This window comes from Calidris pugnax, unplaced genomic scaffold (genome assembly GCF_001431845.1).
Source record: "Calidris pugnax isolate Ruff unplaced genomic scaffold, ASM143184v1 scaffold145, whole genome shotgun sequence".
NCBI lineage: Eukaryota > Metazoa > Chordata > Aves > Charadriiformes > Scolopacidae > Calidris > Calidris pugnax.
Window position 1 is genome coordinate 594,179 of NW_015090939.1, and position 18,767 is coordinate 612,945.

At 48.3% G+C, this 18,767-nt stretch overlaps 1 long non-coding RNA gene across 1 annotated transcript in view; it reads left to right on the forward strand.

Moving 5' to 3' along the window:
* LOC106893662 overlaps window positions 1-18,767 on the forward strand; it is a 22,836-nt gene that overhangs the window by 2,057 nt on the left and 2,012 nt on the right. The window contains exon 2 of the long non-coding RNA XR_001413140.1: window positions 632-860. This is a non-coding gene — a long non-coding RNA (uncharacterized LOC106893662). The remainder of the gene's footprint in view (window positions 1-631; window positions 861-18,767) is intronic.

Genomic DNA, 18,767 nt, shown 5'->3' on the forward strand with positions numbered 1-18,767 from the left:
CTTGGTTGCCCTATGCTGGACTCTCTCCAGTAGCTCCCTGTCCCTCTTGAACTGGGGAGCCCAGAACTGGACGCAGTATTCCAGTTGTGGCCTCCCCAGTGCAGAGCAGAGGGGGAGAATGACCTCCCTTGACCTGCTGGCCACACTCTGCCCTACGCAGGGTCCACCAGGATCCCCAGATCCTTTTCTTCAGAGCTTGTCTCCAGCAGGTCCACCCCTAACCTCTATTGGTGCCTGACATTCTTCTTCCCCAGGTGCAGGATCCTGCACTTTTCCTTGTTGAACCTCATGAGGTTCTTCCTTGCCCAGTTCTCCAGCCTGTCCAGATCTCACACGATCTGGGTTTGTCTTTTATTGCTAGCGATGATGCCAGAAAGCCTGGATTCCCCTCTCAAAGTGGCTTTGCAGGACCCACCCTCTGGAAAAAAAAAAACCAAAACCCCCCAAAAAAAACCCTTTCTTTTGTTTGCTGGCCAACACAGAGGCTCGGGACTGGGTGTTGGGAGAGACACAGTATCTAACAGCATGGAACACAACCCTCTTGACATGCCAAGGCACATTTCCCACCCCTCTCCTTCACCACCTTGGCTATTTTGATCCCTTAATTAACCAGAGACATTCTATTTCCTAGGTATCTCCTGGTAGACCTGCCAGCTACTTATCCGTCTTCTTTCCTAAAGCCAGAGAAGGAGGAATCAAACCTCAGTAGGAAGAAGGAAGAATCAAACTACAGCAGGAGAAACAGGCAATTCCTGCTGAACAAACATCACTTTTACCAGGGTGTAAAAAAACCAGCCTCCTGGATCTCCTCACCATCTCAGTCCATGCAGATCTAAGTCTTCACTCCATCTCCTCATGCAGTAAGTTAGTGTTTTATGCCATTCTGCCCACTTTTATGGCTTTCTCTTACCCAGGGTTCACAGTAAGTGTCCAGACACTGAGGTCCTCCTGCCCGTAATATTTTTTATACAACTGCATAAAAATCATTACTGTGGTGTTCGGGTTTTTTTAATCAGGGATGTGAAGTCCCATCTTCTTTTCTCATTAAATCCAACTTTATTCTTAAACTCCTGAAGGAAGACAGGGGGAATGAAGAAGTAGAGTTTTGGTTTTCTAAAAGTGCCTTGGAAAGATAATTACCGGATTATTGTAATTATCCCCCAAGCAAGAATGTAAAACCTGCAAAATCGGAAACTAATTTTCACTGCGACTTTTTAATTTAGAAAGTAACTTGCATTATGAAGTTGGTGGTTCGTTTTGACAAAATACCTCTATGTTTTTGAAATTGCCTGCTAAAAATATCTGATTTTTTTCCCTGTGATTTACCTTGCTATTAGAGGTTTTCTTCCTGACTTGGAAGACGAGGTAATTTCGGATCATGAACGTTTTTCACACAGAAAAGGACTGCAGGACTGGGGAAGCCAACGCTCCCTTTCTTGCATTCAAGTCATGTTTGGTCGTTTGGCTTTGGGGCAGAGGTTTGGTTTTGTCAGGGCTTTGGAGACTTGAAAAGAAACCCTTAATTCCACTTGTGGAAACCAAAAGGAAGTGGGCTGGAAGATGACAACCCCCCAAGAAAAGTGCATCGAGGAGGACAGGTATTCACAGCAAAACACTTGCCCTCCCTGTTCTATTTATAGAAAAAGAATATAATATCATTAGAGAGCAGGATTGAAGCTGGACTCAGTAAATTGCATTAGCATATTGGCAGAGTTTAGGTTCCTGTCCTGGAAGAGTATCCGTAACAAAACAATCTGCTTAATTACCCCTAGGTCCAGCAGCCTTGAGTGAGAAAAACCAGATTTTGCAAAGTAAAACCAGTTCTGCTGTTACCTTTCCAGCCCACTGTCCTCAAACAAAGCGGTCACGGCTCTGCCTGACCTCGTGGTGAATGAACTTCAAGTCTCTAAGCCAACTCTGAACGTAGCTTGGGTTGGTTTTTTGTCTCCAGAGGTGTTTCATTAGCTCCATTACAAGTGACATGTCCCCCTATGACCAAAAAAACTCCGCCAACCTTAAATCCCTCCGAATAGAATCCAATTAACCTCTTACTCCCCCTTCCTTTAATCCCCCCCTCGCCTCATGGCTTGTTCACAGCCACACCTTTTAAAGAAGACCAAAGTAAACCACTGGAGATAAAGATGGTACTTAACGACTTCTTGGATTTCTTGGTTCGATTGGGCTTTGGGTGCATGGTGTTACTGTCCACCAAGTGACAGCCTGTGGTTTTTGGGTTGGTGTCCACTTCTCCGTTGGACAACCCATCACCTGGGCAAGTGCCTCACTGTCCCCATCTGTAAAAGATGGGCAGCAATTGGAAAGCAGGTATTGGAAAGCAGCCCTGAGGAAAGGGACTTGGGGGTGCTGGTGGAGGAGAAGCTGGACATGAGCAGGCAGTGGGCACTTGCAGCCCAGAAGGCCAATCCCATCCTGGGCTGCATCAAAAGCTGCGTTGCCAGCAGGTCCAGAGAGGGGATTCTGCCACTTTGCTCTGCTCTGGTGAGACCTCACCTGGAGTCTTGTGTGCAGGTCTGGAGCCCTCAATATAAGAAGGACGTGGACCTGATGGAGAGGGTCCAGAGGAGGGCCACAAGGATGATCAGGGGGATGGAGCACCTCTGCTCCGAGGACAGGCTGAGGGAGCTGGGGTTGTTCAGCCTGGAGAAGAGGAGGCTCCGGGGAGACCTAATAGCAGCCTTCCAGTACCTGAAGGGAGCCTACAGGAAGGCTGGGGAGAGCCTGTTTAGAAAGGCCTGCAGTGACAGGACGAGGGGCAATGGCTTCAAGCTGGAGGGGAACAGATTTAGACTGGAGATGAGGCCTTTGGAGGTCCCTTCCGGCCTGGGCAATTCTATGATTCTATGATTCTATGATCACAAAGTGACAGAGGTTGGAAGGGACCTCTGGAGATCAGCCTGCAGAACAAATCGTACGAAGAACGTTTGAAAGAGCTGGACTGTTTAGTTTGAGGAAGAGGAGGCTGAGGGGTGACCTCGTCGCTCTCTACAACTACTTGAAAGGACATTGTAGAGAGGTTGGTGCTGGTCTCTTCTCCCAGGTAATTATCTTCTTTTCTCATTAAATCCAACTTTATTCTTAAACTCCTGAAGGAAGACAGGGGGAATGAAGAAGTAGAGTTTTGGTTTTCTAAAAGTGCCTTGGAAAGATAATTACCGGATTATTGTAATTATCCCCCAAGCAAGAATGTAAAACCTGCAAAATCGGAAACTAATTTTCACTGCGACTTTTTAATTTAGAAAGTAACTTGCATTATGAAGTTGGTGGTTCGTTTTGACAAAATACCTCTATGTTTTTGAAATTGCCTGCTAAAAATATCTGATTTTTTTCCCTGTGATTTACCTTGCTATTAGAGGTTTTCTTCCTGACTTGGAAGACGAGGTAATTTCGGATCATGAACGTTTTTCACACAGAAAAGGACTGCAGGACTGGGGAAGCCAACGCTCCCTTTCTTGCATTCAAGTCATGTTTGGTCGTTTGGCTTTGGGGCAGAGGTTTGGTTTTGTCAGGGCTTTGGAGACTTGAAAAGAAACCCTTAATTCCACTTGTGGAAACCAAAAGGAAGTGGGCTGGAAGATGACAACCCCCCAAGAAAAGTGCATCGAGGAGGACAGGTATTCACAGCAAAACACTTGCCCTCCCTGTTCTATTTATAGAAAAAGAATATAATATCATTAGAGAGCAGGATTGAAGCTGGACTCAGTAAATTGCATTAGCATATTGGCAGAGTTTAGGTTCCTGTCCTGGAAGAGTATCCGTAACAAAACAATCTGCTTAATTACCCCTAGGTCCAGCAGCCTTGAGTGAGAAAAACCAGATTTTGCAAAGTAAAACCAGTTCTGCTGTTACCTTTCCAGCCCACTGTCCTCAAACAAAGCGGTCACGGCTCTGCCTGACCTCGTGGTGAATGAACTTCAAGTCTCTAAGCCAACTCTGAACGTAGCTTGGGTTGGTTTTTTGTCTCCAGAGGTGTTTCATTAGCTCCATTACAAGTGACATGTCCCCCTATGACCAAAAAAACTCCGCCAACCTTAAATCCCTCCGAATAGAATCCAATTAACCTCTTACTCCCCCTTCCTTTAATCCCCCCCTCGCCTCATGGCTTGTTCACAGCCACACCTTTTAAAGAAGACCAAAGTAAACCACCGGAGATAACGATGGTACTTAACGACTTCTTGGATTTCTTGGTTCGATTGGGCTTTGGGTGCATGGTGTTACTGTCCACCAAGTGACAGCCTGTGGTTTTTGGGTTGGTGTCCACTTCTCCGTTGGACAACCCATCACCTGGGCAAGTGCCTCACTGTCCCCATCTGTAAAAGATGGGCAGCAATTGGAAAGCAGGTATTGGAAAGCAGCCCTGAGGAAAGGGAGGTTCTATGATTCTAGTCCAATCCCCTGCCCGAGCAGGTTCACCCAGAGCAGCTTGATCCTCAATAACATGTAGAAAAGTTGTTGAACGCGTTGGAGTCAGACCTTTGTGCAACTGCAGAGACCACCCAGGGACATGACATGCTTGTTAACGATTCGGTTTGCTTAGATGAGCTTCAGGTCCTGGTTAAGCCTTGTTTTGAAGGTGGTTACGGTGCCTGGGTGTTACGCTGCCTTCCTGCTCGGGGCTGAGTTTTGCCCTAGATCCATTAATGTTTTGGCAGCGGCGCTTCCTCGCTGGTGTTGTCAAGACAGTTAGATGCTGAAGTCATCAGGAAGGCGTGTAACCCTAAATGGAGGGGTTGGATCACTGACCTACTTTAGCAGACGAGTCTTGCACAAGCCTGACCTTCTTCTCCTCACCATCCACCCTGAGACCTCAGAGGCACAACCCATTTCAAAGCATCCCTTGTGCTGTCCCCATCGTGTGTTGAAGCCTCATTAGAAGGGCAACCGCCACAACCCATTTCAAAGCATCCCCTTGCGCTGTCCCCGTCGTGTGTTGAAGCCTCATTAGAAGGGCAAATCCCCACAAAAATCTTATTTTCTCCATTTTTTTTTTTCCCCTCGTTCTATCCCCGGTCCGCGTCCTGAAGAACTCGTGCTCCCTGTGAATTAGTGGTGGGATTATTACTGGAATTTTGTCTGCTTGCGTGCTTGAGTAGCCTCTCAAAGTGACAGAGGTTGGAAGGGACCTCTGGAGATCAGCCTGCAGAACAAATCGTACGAAGAACGTTTGAAAGAGCTGGACTGTTTAGTTTGAGGAAGAGGAGGCTGAGGGGTGACCTCGTCGCTCTCTACAACTACTTGAAAGGACATTGTAGAGAGGTTGGTGCTGGTCTCTTCTCCCAGGTAATTAGTGATAGGACAAGAGGGAATGGCTTCAAGCTACAACAGGGTAGGTTTAAACTGAACATTAGGAAGAGTAGTCAGGCGTTGGAATAGGCTGCCCAGGGAGGTGGTTGAGTGACCATCCTTGGATGTGTTGAAGAGTCGTTTAGATGTGGTGTTGGAGGATATGGTGTAGGGGAGAACTTTGTAGAGTGGGATTGATGGTTGGACTTGATGATCTCAAGGGTCTTTTCCAACCTAAATGATTGGTTCTATGATTCTAGTCCAATCCCCTGCCCGAGCAGGTTCACCCAGAGCAGCTTGATCCTCAATAACATGTAGAAAAGTTGTTGAACGCGTTGGAGTCAGACCTTTGTGCAACTGCAGAGACCACCCAGGGACATGACATGCTTGTTAACGATTCGGTTTGCTTAGATGAGCTTCAGGTCCTGGTTAAGCCTTGTTTTGAAGGTGGTTACGGTGCCTGGGTGTTACGCTGCCTTCCTGCTCGGGGCTGAGTTTTGCCCTAGATCCATTAATGTTTTGGCAGCGGCGCTTCCTCGCTGGTGTTGTCAAGACAGTTAGATGCTGAAGTCATCAGGAAGGCGTGTAACCCTAAATGGAGGGGTTGGATCACTGACCTACTTTAGCAGACGAGTCTTGCACAAGCCTGACCTTCTTCTCCTCACCATCCACCCTGAGACCTCAGAGGCACAACCCATTTCAAAGCATCCCTTGTGCTGTCCCCATCGTGTGTTGAAGCCTCATTAGAAGGGCAACGAGTCCATCAGCTGGGGCCAGGAGCTGTGATTTGGCAACCCTGAGTGCTTCATTTGGCTACGGCTTCGCTTTGCAAATCCCCACAAACATCTTATTTTCTCCATTTTTTTTTCCCCTCGTTCTATCCCCGGTCCGCGTCCTGAAGAACTCGTGCTCCCTGTGAATTAGTGGTGGGATTATTACTGGAATTTTGTCTGCTTGCGTGCTTGAGTAGCCTCTCAAACTGGGCTGAGATTGAGGTTGTTGGGGTTTGTTTTGTTAGCAGACGGTTATTTTTTGTTAAATAGTTCTGTTTTCATTTTACAAGCATTTTCCTCCAAACGTGCCTTCAACAAATAATCAGTAAAACTCAGAGAGGGACTGATCAGAACAGGTTACATGGGTTATGCCCCATAAACTGAGGAATACAGTAAAAGTCGCTCAGAAAAGCTCAAATCTCTTCCAAAAGGGATGCTCTCTGTGTTTTGTGGCTCCTGGATCAGCATGATCCAACTCTGTGTTCCAGCCAAAGCTAGTTTTGGAAGCTTTGCTGCCAAACAGCACCGTAAAATTCCCTATTTTTGTTGGGTTTCACTTTTTATTCCTGTCGGGTGGAATAGCCCGACGAGCGCCTTTCCTAAAATCCTGGCGGGTGGATTTTGGGCAGCGGGAGTGCCGTGTCCAAAAGGAGATGGCATCTTCTGTGGGATAGACTGGGAAAAAACCCATCTTGGGAAGGCTGAGGGGTTCGGGATGGGAGGTGGGATGTGGCCACGGGGTGTTTCGGTGAAGTGAGGTGGGCAGAGCCTCTGGCCAGGTGCGTGCCCGTGTTTTTATAGGTGCTGGGGTTTATGTAGGTGCTGGGGTTTATGTAGGTGCTGGGGTTTATATAGGTGCATATATTTGTGTAGGTATGTGCCTTCATGCAGCTCTCCACGTGATAAAATGGGGTGAATTCCCCAGGACGTGGGACGGCAGCGACGAGGCTGCGCTTCCCTGCAAAGTCAATACCGAGAGAACTAGTCTGGTCAGGTTTTCCTCAGACAATTATCTATTTATTCTCTCCGTGCAACAGCTCTCTAAATCCTTTTTTGGCGTTTCTGCTTTTAACTCCCCTTTCCTCCCCTAAGCTGAGCATCCATCCTTCCTATCTTTTCCTGGCTAAAGCCCTTTCTTGCTTGCCCTGCGAGATGTCTCCCCGCTTCCCTCGTCATCCAAAACGGGAGCTTTCCTCCCTTCTTCACCACCCCCCGGGGCAGCTCTGGGTCCGTTGGCTGCCAACTGAGCTTGGGCATTTTTCTCTGTCTGGGTTTTAGGTAGTGATGGGCCCCGTCCCAACCCTGACCTAAGCCTGCCTGGAGGTCCATTCCCCATCTCCTGAACATCTCTGGGACCTTCACAGGTCTCTTGTCCTGCTCGAAGCACAGGAGAACCACGTCCCTCAGTGCTTTGGGCTGTTTGAACCACCCCCCCCAAGCATTTTTGCTGTCTTTGGCCTCTTTCTTCATTTAAGGTTTCCCGTTCTTGGAGATGTTTTGCTTCAAGGACTGGAGCATCTCCCTTATGAGGAGAGACTGAGAGAGCTGGGACTCTTTAGTCTGGAGAAGAGAAGGCTGAGGGGGGACCTTATCAATGCTGACAAGTATCTCAAGGGAGGGTTGAAGGAGGAGGGAACCAGACTCTTTTCAGTGGTTCCCAGTGAGAGGACGAGGGGCAACGGGCACAAGTTGGAACAGAAGAGGTTCCACTCAAATATGAGGAGAAACTTCTTCACGGTGAGGGTGACAGAGCCCTGGAACAGGTTGTGGCGTCCCCTTCTTTGGAGATTTTCAAGCCCCACCTGGATGCTCCTGAGTAACATGCTCTGACAAGCTCTAGGCAATCCTGCTTCAGCAGGGGAGTTGGACTAGATGATCTCTATGGTCCCTTCCAACTCTAAAATTCAGTGAAATTCAGTGAAATTCTGCCTATCCCCTTAAGAGGTCAAGTGCTTCCGGGGGGGGTTAGCCTGTAGTTTTCCATGCGAGCAGTCGAGTGAATTTGTTCTGTGATAATCCAGCCAAGCAGGCAAAACCACAAGTAAATCAGACTGGGTTTTGTTGGTTGGGTGGTTTTTTGGTGTTTTTTTTTTTTTTTTCCCACTTTTAATAACAGTTTACTATTCTGTAAGTGCATGTAAAGCACATGCCCTATTCCCCCAGCCAAGGAGCTTGACAGCTTGTCAGCAAGAACTACCATAGGTCTAGAGTGACTGATTTATACAAGTAAAAGCACACGTGCCAAGACCTGGCAGCAGCTTGCTCCTTCTTCTTCTTCTTTTTTTTTTTTTTTTTTTTTTTTTTGTAATGACTTGGCAACCCTCTCTCTTCTCCTTCATCCAAACTTTTGCCTTTTATAGTCTTTGAATAACGCCTTTTTTTTTTTTTTTTTTTTTTTTAAAATGTATGTAGCTGTTTCCCCTCCCTTCTCTTCCAGCCGTTTGCTCTCCTTATCTGAATTGGCCACGGGACAGGAGATCTTGGCCTCTCAACGAGCAGTTTTTGACTTGAGTACACACAATCCCAAACCTGAGTGCACATGGACTCGTGGTTTTGTGCACGGGAGCATCAGGGCTCCATAACTCTTCCTTACCTGTGCTCGGATATTCCCATGCTGGTGAGTTTCACTGAATTTCACTGAATTTTTAGAGTTGGAAGGGACCGTAGAGATCATCTAGTCCAACTCCCCTGCCAAAGCAGGATTGCCTAGAGCTTGTCAGAGCATGTTACTCAGGAGCATCCAGGTGGGGCTTGAAAATCTCCAAAGAAGGGGACTCCACGACCTCCCTGGGCAGCCTGTTCCAGGGCTCTGCCACCCTCAAAGTAAAGAAGTTCCTCCTCACATTTTTGGGTGGAACTTCTTATATTCAAGTTTGTGCCCATTTCCTCTCGTCCTGTCACTGGGAACCACTGAAAAGAGTCTGGTTCCCTCCTCCTTCAACCCTCCCTTGAGATACTTGTAGGCATTGATAAGGTCTCCCCTCAGCCTTCTCTTCTCCAGACTAAAGAGTCCCAGCTCTCTCAGTCTCTCCTCATAAGGGAGATGCTCCAGTCCTTGAATCATCTTTGTTGCCCTACGCTGGACTCTCTCCAGTAGTTCCCTGTCCCTCTTGAACTGGGGAGCCCAGAACTGGACGCAGGATTCCAGTTGTGGCTTCACCAGTGCAGAGTAGAGGGGGAGAATGACCTCCCTTGACCTGCTGGCCACACGTGCTTGTGCTAAAACTTCCTAGAAGCTCCCACCCATGAGCTCACACTCAATCAAGCGTTTATGAACATCGATTCTCATGTTCTCACTACGAAACACTCATTTAACGAATTACACAAATTTGTCTGCATATCCAAGTGGGAATTCTTACACACAGGCATATACAAGGAAGCATAAACCACCCTGTGTAACCGTGCGGCCTCCAGTGTAGATTCAAACTTGATTATCTAGGAGGGTTTATTGATTTTCTCTTTCTCACTCAAGCCTGTTTTCAGGTACAGGGCTGCTCAGCCACACGGTTCCTCAGACACCCTCATTCTGCACAGACAGTCTCTCACCCATGAGCTTATAGATTTATGATTTGTTGTGAAGAGTGGAAAACAGCTGCTGCGGGCTAATCAAATACAGCAGAAGATTTAATGCAAAATATTGAAAAACACTGTCTGCTAGGAGGGCGAAAACGCTGCAAAACATGCCGGTCTGGTTGGGCGCCAGGCCAGCCCAAAGAAGATTTGCACCTGGCCAGGAGGAAACGTCAGCATGGGGTCTGGAGGAGGCTGCTTTGCCCTCAGAGGGCTGCCAGATCCATGGGGTGAAAATTCACATGGGGTTTGGCCCTGCCAGTAAGAGCCAGAAGGTCTGAGGCTGTGGTTTTTCGGGGGGCACGCAAGCAGAGCTGCTGGGTTGGTAGGAAAAGAAGAGTCGTCCAGCTGGAGCACGAGGTCTGGAGCAGGGCAGGTTGAAGCCCTCACCGCCGTGGACACAGGGGAAGCCTGTTTCTCCAGGGCTTGTCAGTTCAGCACCTTTCACCAGTTCGGCTGAGGCTGCAGAGGCTTGGAAATAATTAACTGCAAAGGAAAGAATTTCATCTCAGGTTTCTGCTGACTGACGACACAGGCAATTTATGATGCCACAAGAAGCTCAGGCTGGGATTAGCTCTGTGTAACTCCCAACGCTGCTGCTTGGCAGCTCAGTGACTGCCTTGGAAGTGACTGAACTTGATTAATACCTTGTGGATTTGGACTGGGAACTTCCACCAGTTTGGAGTTCTGGGGCTCAGCCTAGAGCTGCGGTGCTTGCAATGATGTCCTCATCTCCCTTTCCTGGTGCTGGTATCTCAGCTCAGCTCTCCCTTTTCTCACCCAGCAGGTAGGAACCCACTTGTCCACCTCCAAAGGTGAGACCTTAAAGGGTTGGGCTGTGAAAATAGCACCGGATCAAAGCTTCCTTCCCATGAAACCTTGGCTTGGCAGCCTTGGTGGCATCATCTGTTGCCCAGGGAGGTGGTGGAGTCACCATCCCTGGCTGTGTTTAAGGGCCATTTAGATGCAGTGCTAAGGGACATGGTGTAGGGGAGGACTTTGTAGAGTAGGGGAGATGGTTGGACTCGATGATCCCAAGGGTCTCTTCCAACCTGAATGATTCTATGATTCTATGATGCTCAGTCTCTGTTTAATGAAGTGAGTGGCTCCTGCTTCTTTGGGCAGAGAAAAGGTGATGCCTGAGCAGGGCACTCGGATATCACACTAAAAGAAAGGTGTATTTTGTTCCTTTCTGCTCATGGTCTGCAAGAGGAGACAAGAGGCTCCTTCTCCGGTGGTGGTTCCCCAGAGACGGCTCTTTTGCAGTCGATGGTTGTGGGTTTAATCCCTGTTGTTGACCTGCAAACCCGTGTCAGTCTTTCTGTTTGGAGACTCCACAGGCTGGACCAGTGGGTCAGTTCTCCACGCACCCTGCCGTGAGCTGAGAGAGAAGATTTTCTGAAGAAAAAAAATCAGCTGGGCCAAGCACGTGTCTTCAAACAGCAACCGGGTGGTTTGAGATACCCCAGTGGTGGTTTGAGATACTCCCTGGCTCTGTCCTACCCACACGTGCTCCAAAAACCTCCCTGTCTTTGCTGTGTGTGTTGCCATCAGCAGGTGGACTGGGCTGTTTCATCTTTTCTTGGTGGTGAGACACCAACTGCACATCTCCCTGTTGGTGAACCAACATCTCCCTGACTCAGGGCTGCCAAGGAACCCAGATTCCCTCTCTCCTTGGATCGACAGCCCTGGGTGGCATAAAGTACACACTGAAACGAGAAGCATGTGTTCCTTCCAGATGTTCAACCATCTCATTGTTTGTTGGGTTTGAGGGCAGGAAACCCCTTCAGTTATGTGAGACACTGGCTGTTCTCAGAGTGTGTGCGGTGGAAGGAGAAGGGGCTTGGTGTGATGCTTGCAAGGAATAGAGGTTTCGTGCTTTTTGGGAAACACTTGAAAGGCCTTTGAGCTCTGGCTAATCTCCATCGTTTGTGTGTTTTCCGGCAGCAGAAGGAGAGTGGAAGAAGGGGAAGAGGCAAGAAAGTGGAGCTGAGAATTAGAACTGGAAGCCTTTTTCGTGCTCGGGTGAGCTCGGCCGAATCCGTGGTGGCAAACAGAGCTGGATGCAGCACAATCCAGGCGTAAGCTTGGCTCAGATCTTAGATCTGCAGGAGCTTTGTGAGTAGGAGAACACGTTTCAGGGAAGCCTTGCTGAACCAGGGGCAAGTGCAGCTGCTGAATTGAGCCGTGGCACGAGGCCGAGGGCAGCGGTGCCCAAAGGTGAGGACTTTTCGCCCACAGCCGTTTTATGCCTTTGATTTTTCACTGAATTTCACTGAATTTCTTGGGCGAGCTCGGCCCACAGCCGTTTTATGTCTTTGATTTTTCACTGAATTTCACTGAATTTTAGAGTTGGAAGGGACCATAGAGATCATCTAGTCCAACTCCCCTGCTGAAGCAGGATTGCCTAGAGCTTGTCAGAGCATGTTACTCAGGAGCATCCAGGCGGGGCTTGAAAATCTCCAAAGAAGGGGACTCCACACCCTCCCTGGGCAGCCTGTCCCAGGGCTCTGCCACCCTCACCGTGAAGAAGTTTCTCCTCATATTTGAGTGGAACCTCTTCTGTTCCAACTTGTGCCCGTTGCCCCTCGTCCTCTCACTGGGAAACACTGAAAAGAGTCTGGCTCCCTCCTCCTTCAACCCTCCCTTGAGATACTTGTAGGCATTGATAAGGTCTCCCCTCAGCCTTCTCTTCTCCAGACTAAAGAGTCCCAGCTCTCTCAGTCTCTCCTCATAAGTGAGATGCTCCAATCCTTGAATCATCAGGCTTATTCTCCTCCTCCGTTGTAGAGCAGGCAAGACTGTCTCTGACCCATTAATATACAAATAAGGGAATTTGCAGCAATATGCAGGGGGATGTGGTGTAGGGAAGAACTTGGTAGAGTAGGGTAGATGGTTGGACTCGATGATCCCAAGGGTCTGATGATCCCAACCAACCTGAACATGAGGCTGAACATGAGCCAGCAGTGTGCCCAGGTGGCCAAGAAAGCCACCAGCATCCTGGCCTGTGTCAGGAACAGCGTGGGGAGTAGGGCCCGAGAGGTGATTGTCCCCCTGTACTGGGCACTGGTGAGGCCTCACCTTGAGTACTGTGTCCAGTTTTGGGCCCCCTACCATAAAAAAGACATTGAGGTGCTGGAGCGGGTCCAGAGAAGGGCAACAAAGATGGTGAGGGGTCTGGAGAATAAGTCTTATGAGGAGAGGCTGAGGGAGCTGGGGTTATTCAGCCTGGAGAAGAGGAGGCTGAGGGGAGACCTTTCCCTTCCAACCTAGAAGATTCTGGGATTCTGTGATTTCTAAGTCCCACGAAACCTCAACCAGACATGACTTGAGGAACAGAGGTAGCGGGGCTCTTTATTTTTCTGTATGAGTTCAACCAGGTAGAGACTAGAGCAAGGGTGGAGTAGAAACCTGAGAATATCTAGAGCAGCACCAGAAAGAGTTGTCCCTTCAGTCTATCCCTTCCACTGTGCAGCCCCCAAACTTCCCCACTCAATACTTGTTCTCCTTCCTCTGCAACAGCAGAAAAGCTTTGTTAAAAAAAAAACAACAAAAAACAACAAAAAAAACCCAAAAAGGAGTCATTTTCAATTCAAGATTCGAAATGTGTTGTTCCTGACGGTGAGTCAATGATTTTTCCAGTCCCTCCCCCACAATAAACAAGTGCAGGCTGAGTGTGGTCCAGAGGAAAATGTGAGTTCCACATGTCCTGGCCACATGCTTCTCCGGTACCAATGATAACCATATGGTGGCTTTTAGACCCCATCCCTCCAGCGAGGAGAAGCGTGAGCAGGAATTGGTGCAAGCTCCTGCAGAGTAGCTACATCACCCAGCCTTGCCTGTAGCTCCTTGCGTGTCCCCAGCAACACCTTCACAACCTGGTGTGGTGGTAGTGCCTTGTTTTCTAGTCCAGCTTCACCTAAGCTGAGGAGAATTGGGCTAATGTTGGTTGAGAAGCTCCTGGAGAACAGGGACCCTCATGTAACATTCTCATCACTGAGCCCACAGCTCTGATATTGCACTTCTCTGCTGCAGAGCTTTGCTGGGGAGAGGGAAGTGTGATGTCCATCTCCACCCCTTTCCATGTCAGCCCCAGAAACTCTATTTTCCATTCTGGGAAAGGAAATTAGAAGGTTTGGGGAAGGGCAGAGGCAGGCCTTGGGCTAGTTTCAAGATTTAGGGGCAAACCAAGTACAATAGGTACTCGTTTAGGATGCAAACACTGCCTGCCATCCCTCAGCCAGAACGTTCCACCAATGGCTTGTCAAATTTGAGGACTGTCCTAGAAGCCCTGTCCCCAAACCATTTTCTGCAGAATTATTCGAAAGCTGAAGCCCAGATGTCCCAGAAGACATTATTCCCATCACAACATAACCGCCCTGGAAGATTTGATGGTGGAAGAAGGTCCTCTCCCTTCGAGGCTGGTGTCTTGCTTTCCCTTCCTCCGAGCTCACCCAGGGTGGGAGATTTCCCCATGGTTTCCCCTTCCTCTTCCAAAACAGCTTGTCCCTGCCCTTTCTCTGCATCTCGCCTACCTGTCCTTATTTTGAGCTACCAAACAGGAGGAGGCTCATTGATTATTTTAAGTGTAAAAATCTCAGCTAAGGTGCCTTTATGAAAGCTGAGCTAAACACACAGCAAACATGAGCCTCGCTCAGGCAGCAGTTCACAGGAACTTGGCAAGGGCCTCGCCTGCGTTTCAGAATCCTTGTCCTTTTTGCTAGATGAAAGCCCTGCAGAAGGATTTGTTTTTCAGACAGAAGGCAAGCCAAGTTGGTGATTTCATCCCAAGGCAGGCTGTGTCAAGCTGGTCCTATTCAAACACGCAGGAAATCAACCTTGGAGCCCGTTCAGAAATGAAGAGGATGGAGAGAGGGGGGCCCCCGAGGAGGACAAGATCTTGGATTGGGAAACGGAGCTGGGAACAAGCAGGGAAGGTACCTGCTGTCGGTGCAGGGCTGTGGGGACCTTCCCTCACCCTTTGAAGGATCAGCTGGCGAGGTTTCAAGTAGCATTGCTGACTTCCCAGCTCTTCCAAGAAGCTCTCCCATCTCTGTCCTCACGGAGCCCTGCGAGGGCATCACTCTGCTGAGAGGTCAGGTGCCTGTCACAGCACCAAAGCTGATTTTCCCAGAGCCCCCCTCATTCCAGTACATTTATTTTTTTTTTTTCCCGTTTAAAGCAATCATTGTCTAATTAAAGCAGTCGTTTTGGAGCGTAAACGTGGATTACTGAGAAGAGAAGGAGAGAAGGGAGAAGGAAATGGAAATAAGACTCTTGTGAAGTCGTTCTTTAAAAGATCTTTTCATGATCTCCACTTAAACATTTGTGGAGGAGCTATAGAACACTGCAGGGGGTGGGGGGCAAGGGATGGCAGAATTCAGCCCGTTTGTCCTTGCTACAAAATCTCTGAGATCTTTGGACAGCAAGGGAAGCAGAGAGGGGGGAAAAAACTTGGCATGGTTTTCTCCGCCGCGTTTCTGCAGCTGCAGGCTCGCCTGTGGATGGGGGGGAAGACAGAGCTCCAAGGAGCTGTGCAGCGTTTCCAGTACGGCCAATCACGTGGAAAATGAGGGAGAGAAACCTGCCTGGGATCTACGTGTGAGCGTGTGTATAATCCTTCATCCCTAAATAACGGCTGAGCAAGGCAGGCAGCCTTTGCTGTCACTGCTGGAAAAACCTCAGACCTGCCCCTTTGCACTTAACTCTGCTTCAAGAAAAACTTCAAGGGCTCCAGTCCTTCCTTTCTAGCAATTGCTTTCATGGATCCAGATTTTAGTGGTTTGGGTTGGGTTTTTTGTTTTTTTTTTTAAAAAAAAGCACTTTCTGATGTGAATAATACCAACAAAATGTTTGCCACTTGGCCTGGAGGATGGGAAAAAAATGCAGACACCCAAAGCCAAGGCGGTTTCTGAACGTCGATGCTCATTAGGTACTTTTTAACATTAGTGGCTGGTGCTGGAATCTGCCCACGCAAGGCTGGAGGCTGAGGAAATATTATTTGAACACATCTGCTCCAAGAGATACTGTCAGACTTGGGGAGCATCTTGTGGTAATTAGGGGAATTCATTTCCTTGTTTAGTCCGGCAGTTTTCTCCTGCTTTTTTATTATTATTTTTGTGTGCGTGTGTGTGTTTGTGAGATCCTTTAAAATTTTATCTTCTGCATTTTTTTTTCTCCCCAAAAATGGCTCCTGGGCAATATTAAGACCCTGTGTTCACAAAGCACCTTCTTCCCTGCTGCGAAGCACCTGGTAAAGCTGGGTAAGAAGCATTTTGGAAGTAAAGGATGAGAAACTCATGGCAGCAGGCTCGAAATACAACACAGAGTTGGCCACCTCTTCTCCCTCCTCATTTCCCAGCCTCCATGAGCACGTCTGCTCTCCAGATAGGAAGCCCCTACAAGACCCCAGTGTGAGGGTTGAAGGAGACCAGTTGTCTGCTTTGGGCTCTTCTTTCCAAAAAGCTGCCCTGAGCTCTCCCCTATCGCTGTTTTTCGAGTGATGCGCACTTAGTCATGAAAAAAAGGGGTTGAATGGGATCAGCCAGAAGATGTCCCAGACTAAAAGTGACTTCTTTCTGCTGCTCTTGCCCATGGCAGGGTGGTACCTGTGTTCCCCTGACCCCCAATTCCATCCCCCAGCACCTCTCCTCTCCCCTTCAGAAGAACTACTTTACGAAATCTTTTAAAGAGAGGACAGCTTTAAGCCCCTCTCCTTTTTCTCTGAAAAAGGGCCTTTTCAGGTGGTCGAATTGAAAGGCTGGGATTCTGTGCGTTTTGTTCCCATCCTTATCCTTTCCCTGTCTTTAAATCTCTGCATTTCCAAATAAGGTTTTCCCTGTGCTCACCGTGGATCTCTGAGCTCCCTCCTTCAACCTTCGCGCCGTTCAGAGCGCTGCACAGGGACAGGGTTATGAATCATAGAATGATAGAATCATAGAATTGCCCAGGCCAGGGAGTGCTGCGCAGGGACAGGGTTATGGTAACCTCTCTGCTTCCCCAGCCACATTTCTTCCCTCAAAAATCAACACAGCATAGAATCATAGAATTGCCCAGGCCAGAAGGGACCTCCAAAGGCCATCTAGCTGATTTTCCCAGAGCCCCCCTCATTCCAGTACATTTATTTTTTTTTTTTCCCGTTTAAAGCAATCATTGTCTAATTAAAGCAGTCGTTTTGGAGCGTAAACGTGGATTACTGAGAAGAGAAGGAGAGAGGGGAGAAGGAAATGGAAATAAGACTCTTGTGAAGTCGTTCTTTAAAAGATCTTTTCATGATCTCCACTTAAACATTTGTGGAGGAGCTATAGAACACTGCAGGGGGTGGGGGGCAAGGGATGGCAGAATTCAGCCCGTTTGTCCTTGCTACAAAATCTCTGAGATCTTTGGACAGCAAGGGAAGCAGAGAGGGGGGAAAAAACTTGGCATGGTTTTCTCCGCCGCGTTTCTGCAGCTGCAGGCTCGCCTGTGGATGGGGGGGAAGACAGAGCTCCAAGGAGCTGTGCAGCGTTTCCAGTACGGCCAATCACGTGGAAAATGAGGGAGAGAAACCTGCCTGGGATCTACGTGTGAGCGTGTGTATAATCCTTCATCCCTAAATAACGGCTGAGCAAGGCAGGCAGCCTTTGCTGTCACTGCTGGAAAAACCTCAGACCTGCCCCTTTGCACTTAACTCTGCTTCAAGAAAAACTTCAAGGGCTCCAGTCCTTCCTTTCTAGCAATTGCTTTCATGGATCCAGATTTTAGTGGTTTGGGTTGGGTTTTTTGTTTTTTTTTTTAAAAAAAAGCACTTTCTGATGTGAATAATACCAACAAAATGTTTGCCACTTGGCCTGAAGGATGGGAAAAAAATGCAGACACCCAAAGCCAAGGCGGTTTCTGAACGTCGATGCTCATTAGGTACTTTTTAACATTAGTGGCTGGTGCTGGAATCTGCCCACGCAAGGCTGGAGGCTGAGGAAATATTATTTGAACACATCTGCTCCAAGAGATACTGTCAGACTTGGGGAGCATCTTGTGGTAATTAGGGGAATTCATTTCCTTGTTTAGTCCGGCAGTTTTCTCCTGCTTTTTTATTATTATTTTTGTGTGCGTGTGTGTGTTTGTGAGATCCTTTAAAATTTTATCTTCTGCATTTTTTTTTCTCCCCAAAAATGGCTCCTGGGCAATATTAAGACCCTGTGTTCACAAAGCACCTTCTTCCCTGCTGCGAAGCACCTGGTAAAGCTGGGTAAGAAGCATTTTGGAAGTAAAGGATGAGAAACTCATGGCAGCAGGCTCGAAATACTTCTGCATTTTTTTTTCTCCCCAAAAATGGCTCCTGGGCAATATTAAGACAAAGGACCTTCTTCCCTGCTGCGAAGCACCTGGCAAAGCTGGGTAAGAAGCATTTTGGAAGTAAAGGATGAGAAACTCATGGCAGCAGGCTCGATATACAACACGGAGTTGGCCACCTCTTCTCCCTCCTCATTTCCCAGCCTCCATGAGCACGTCTGCTCTCCAGATAGGAAGCCCCTACAAGACCCCAGTGTGAGGGTTGAAGGAGACCAGTTGTCTGCTTTGGGCTCTTCTTTCCAAAAAGCTGCCCTGAGCTCTCCCCTATCGCTGTTTTTCGAGTGATGCGCACTTAGTCATGAAAAAAAGGGGTTGAATGGGATCAGCCAGAAGATGTCCCAGACTAAAAGTGACTTCTTTCTGCTGCTCTTGCCCATGGCAGGGTGGTACCTGTGTCCCCTGACCCCCAGTTCCATCCCCCAGCACCTCTCCTCTCCCCTTCAGAAGAACTACTTTACGAAATCTTTTAAAGAGAGGACAGCTTTAAGCCCCTCTCCTTTTTTTCTGAAAAAGGGCCTTTTCAGGTGGTCGAATTGAAAGGCTGGGATTCTGTGCGTTTTGTTCCCATCCTTATCCTTTCCCTGTCTTTAAATCTCTGCATTTCCAAATAAGGTTTTCCCTGTGCTCACCGTGGATCTTTGAGCTCCCTCCTTCAACCTTCGCGCCGTTCGGAGTGCTGCGCAGGGACAGGGTTATGGTAACCTCTCTGCTTCCCCAGCCACATTTCTTCCCTCAAAAATCAACACAGCATAGAATCATAGAATTGCCCAGGCCAGAAGGGACCTCCAAAGG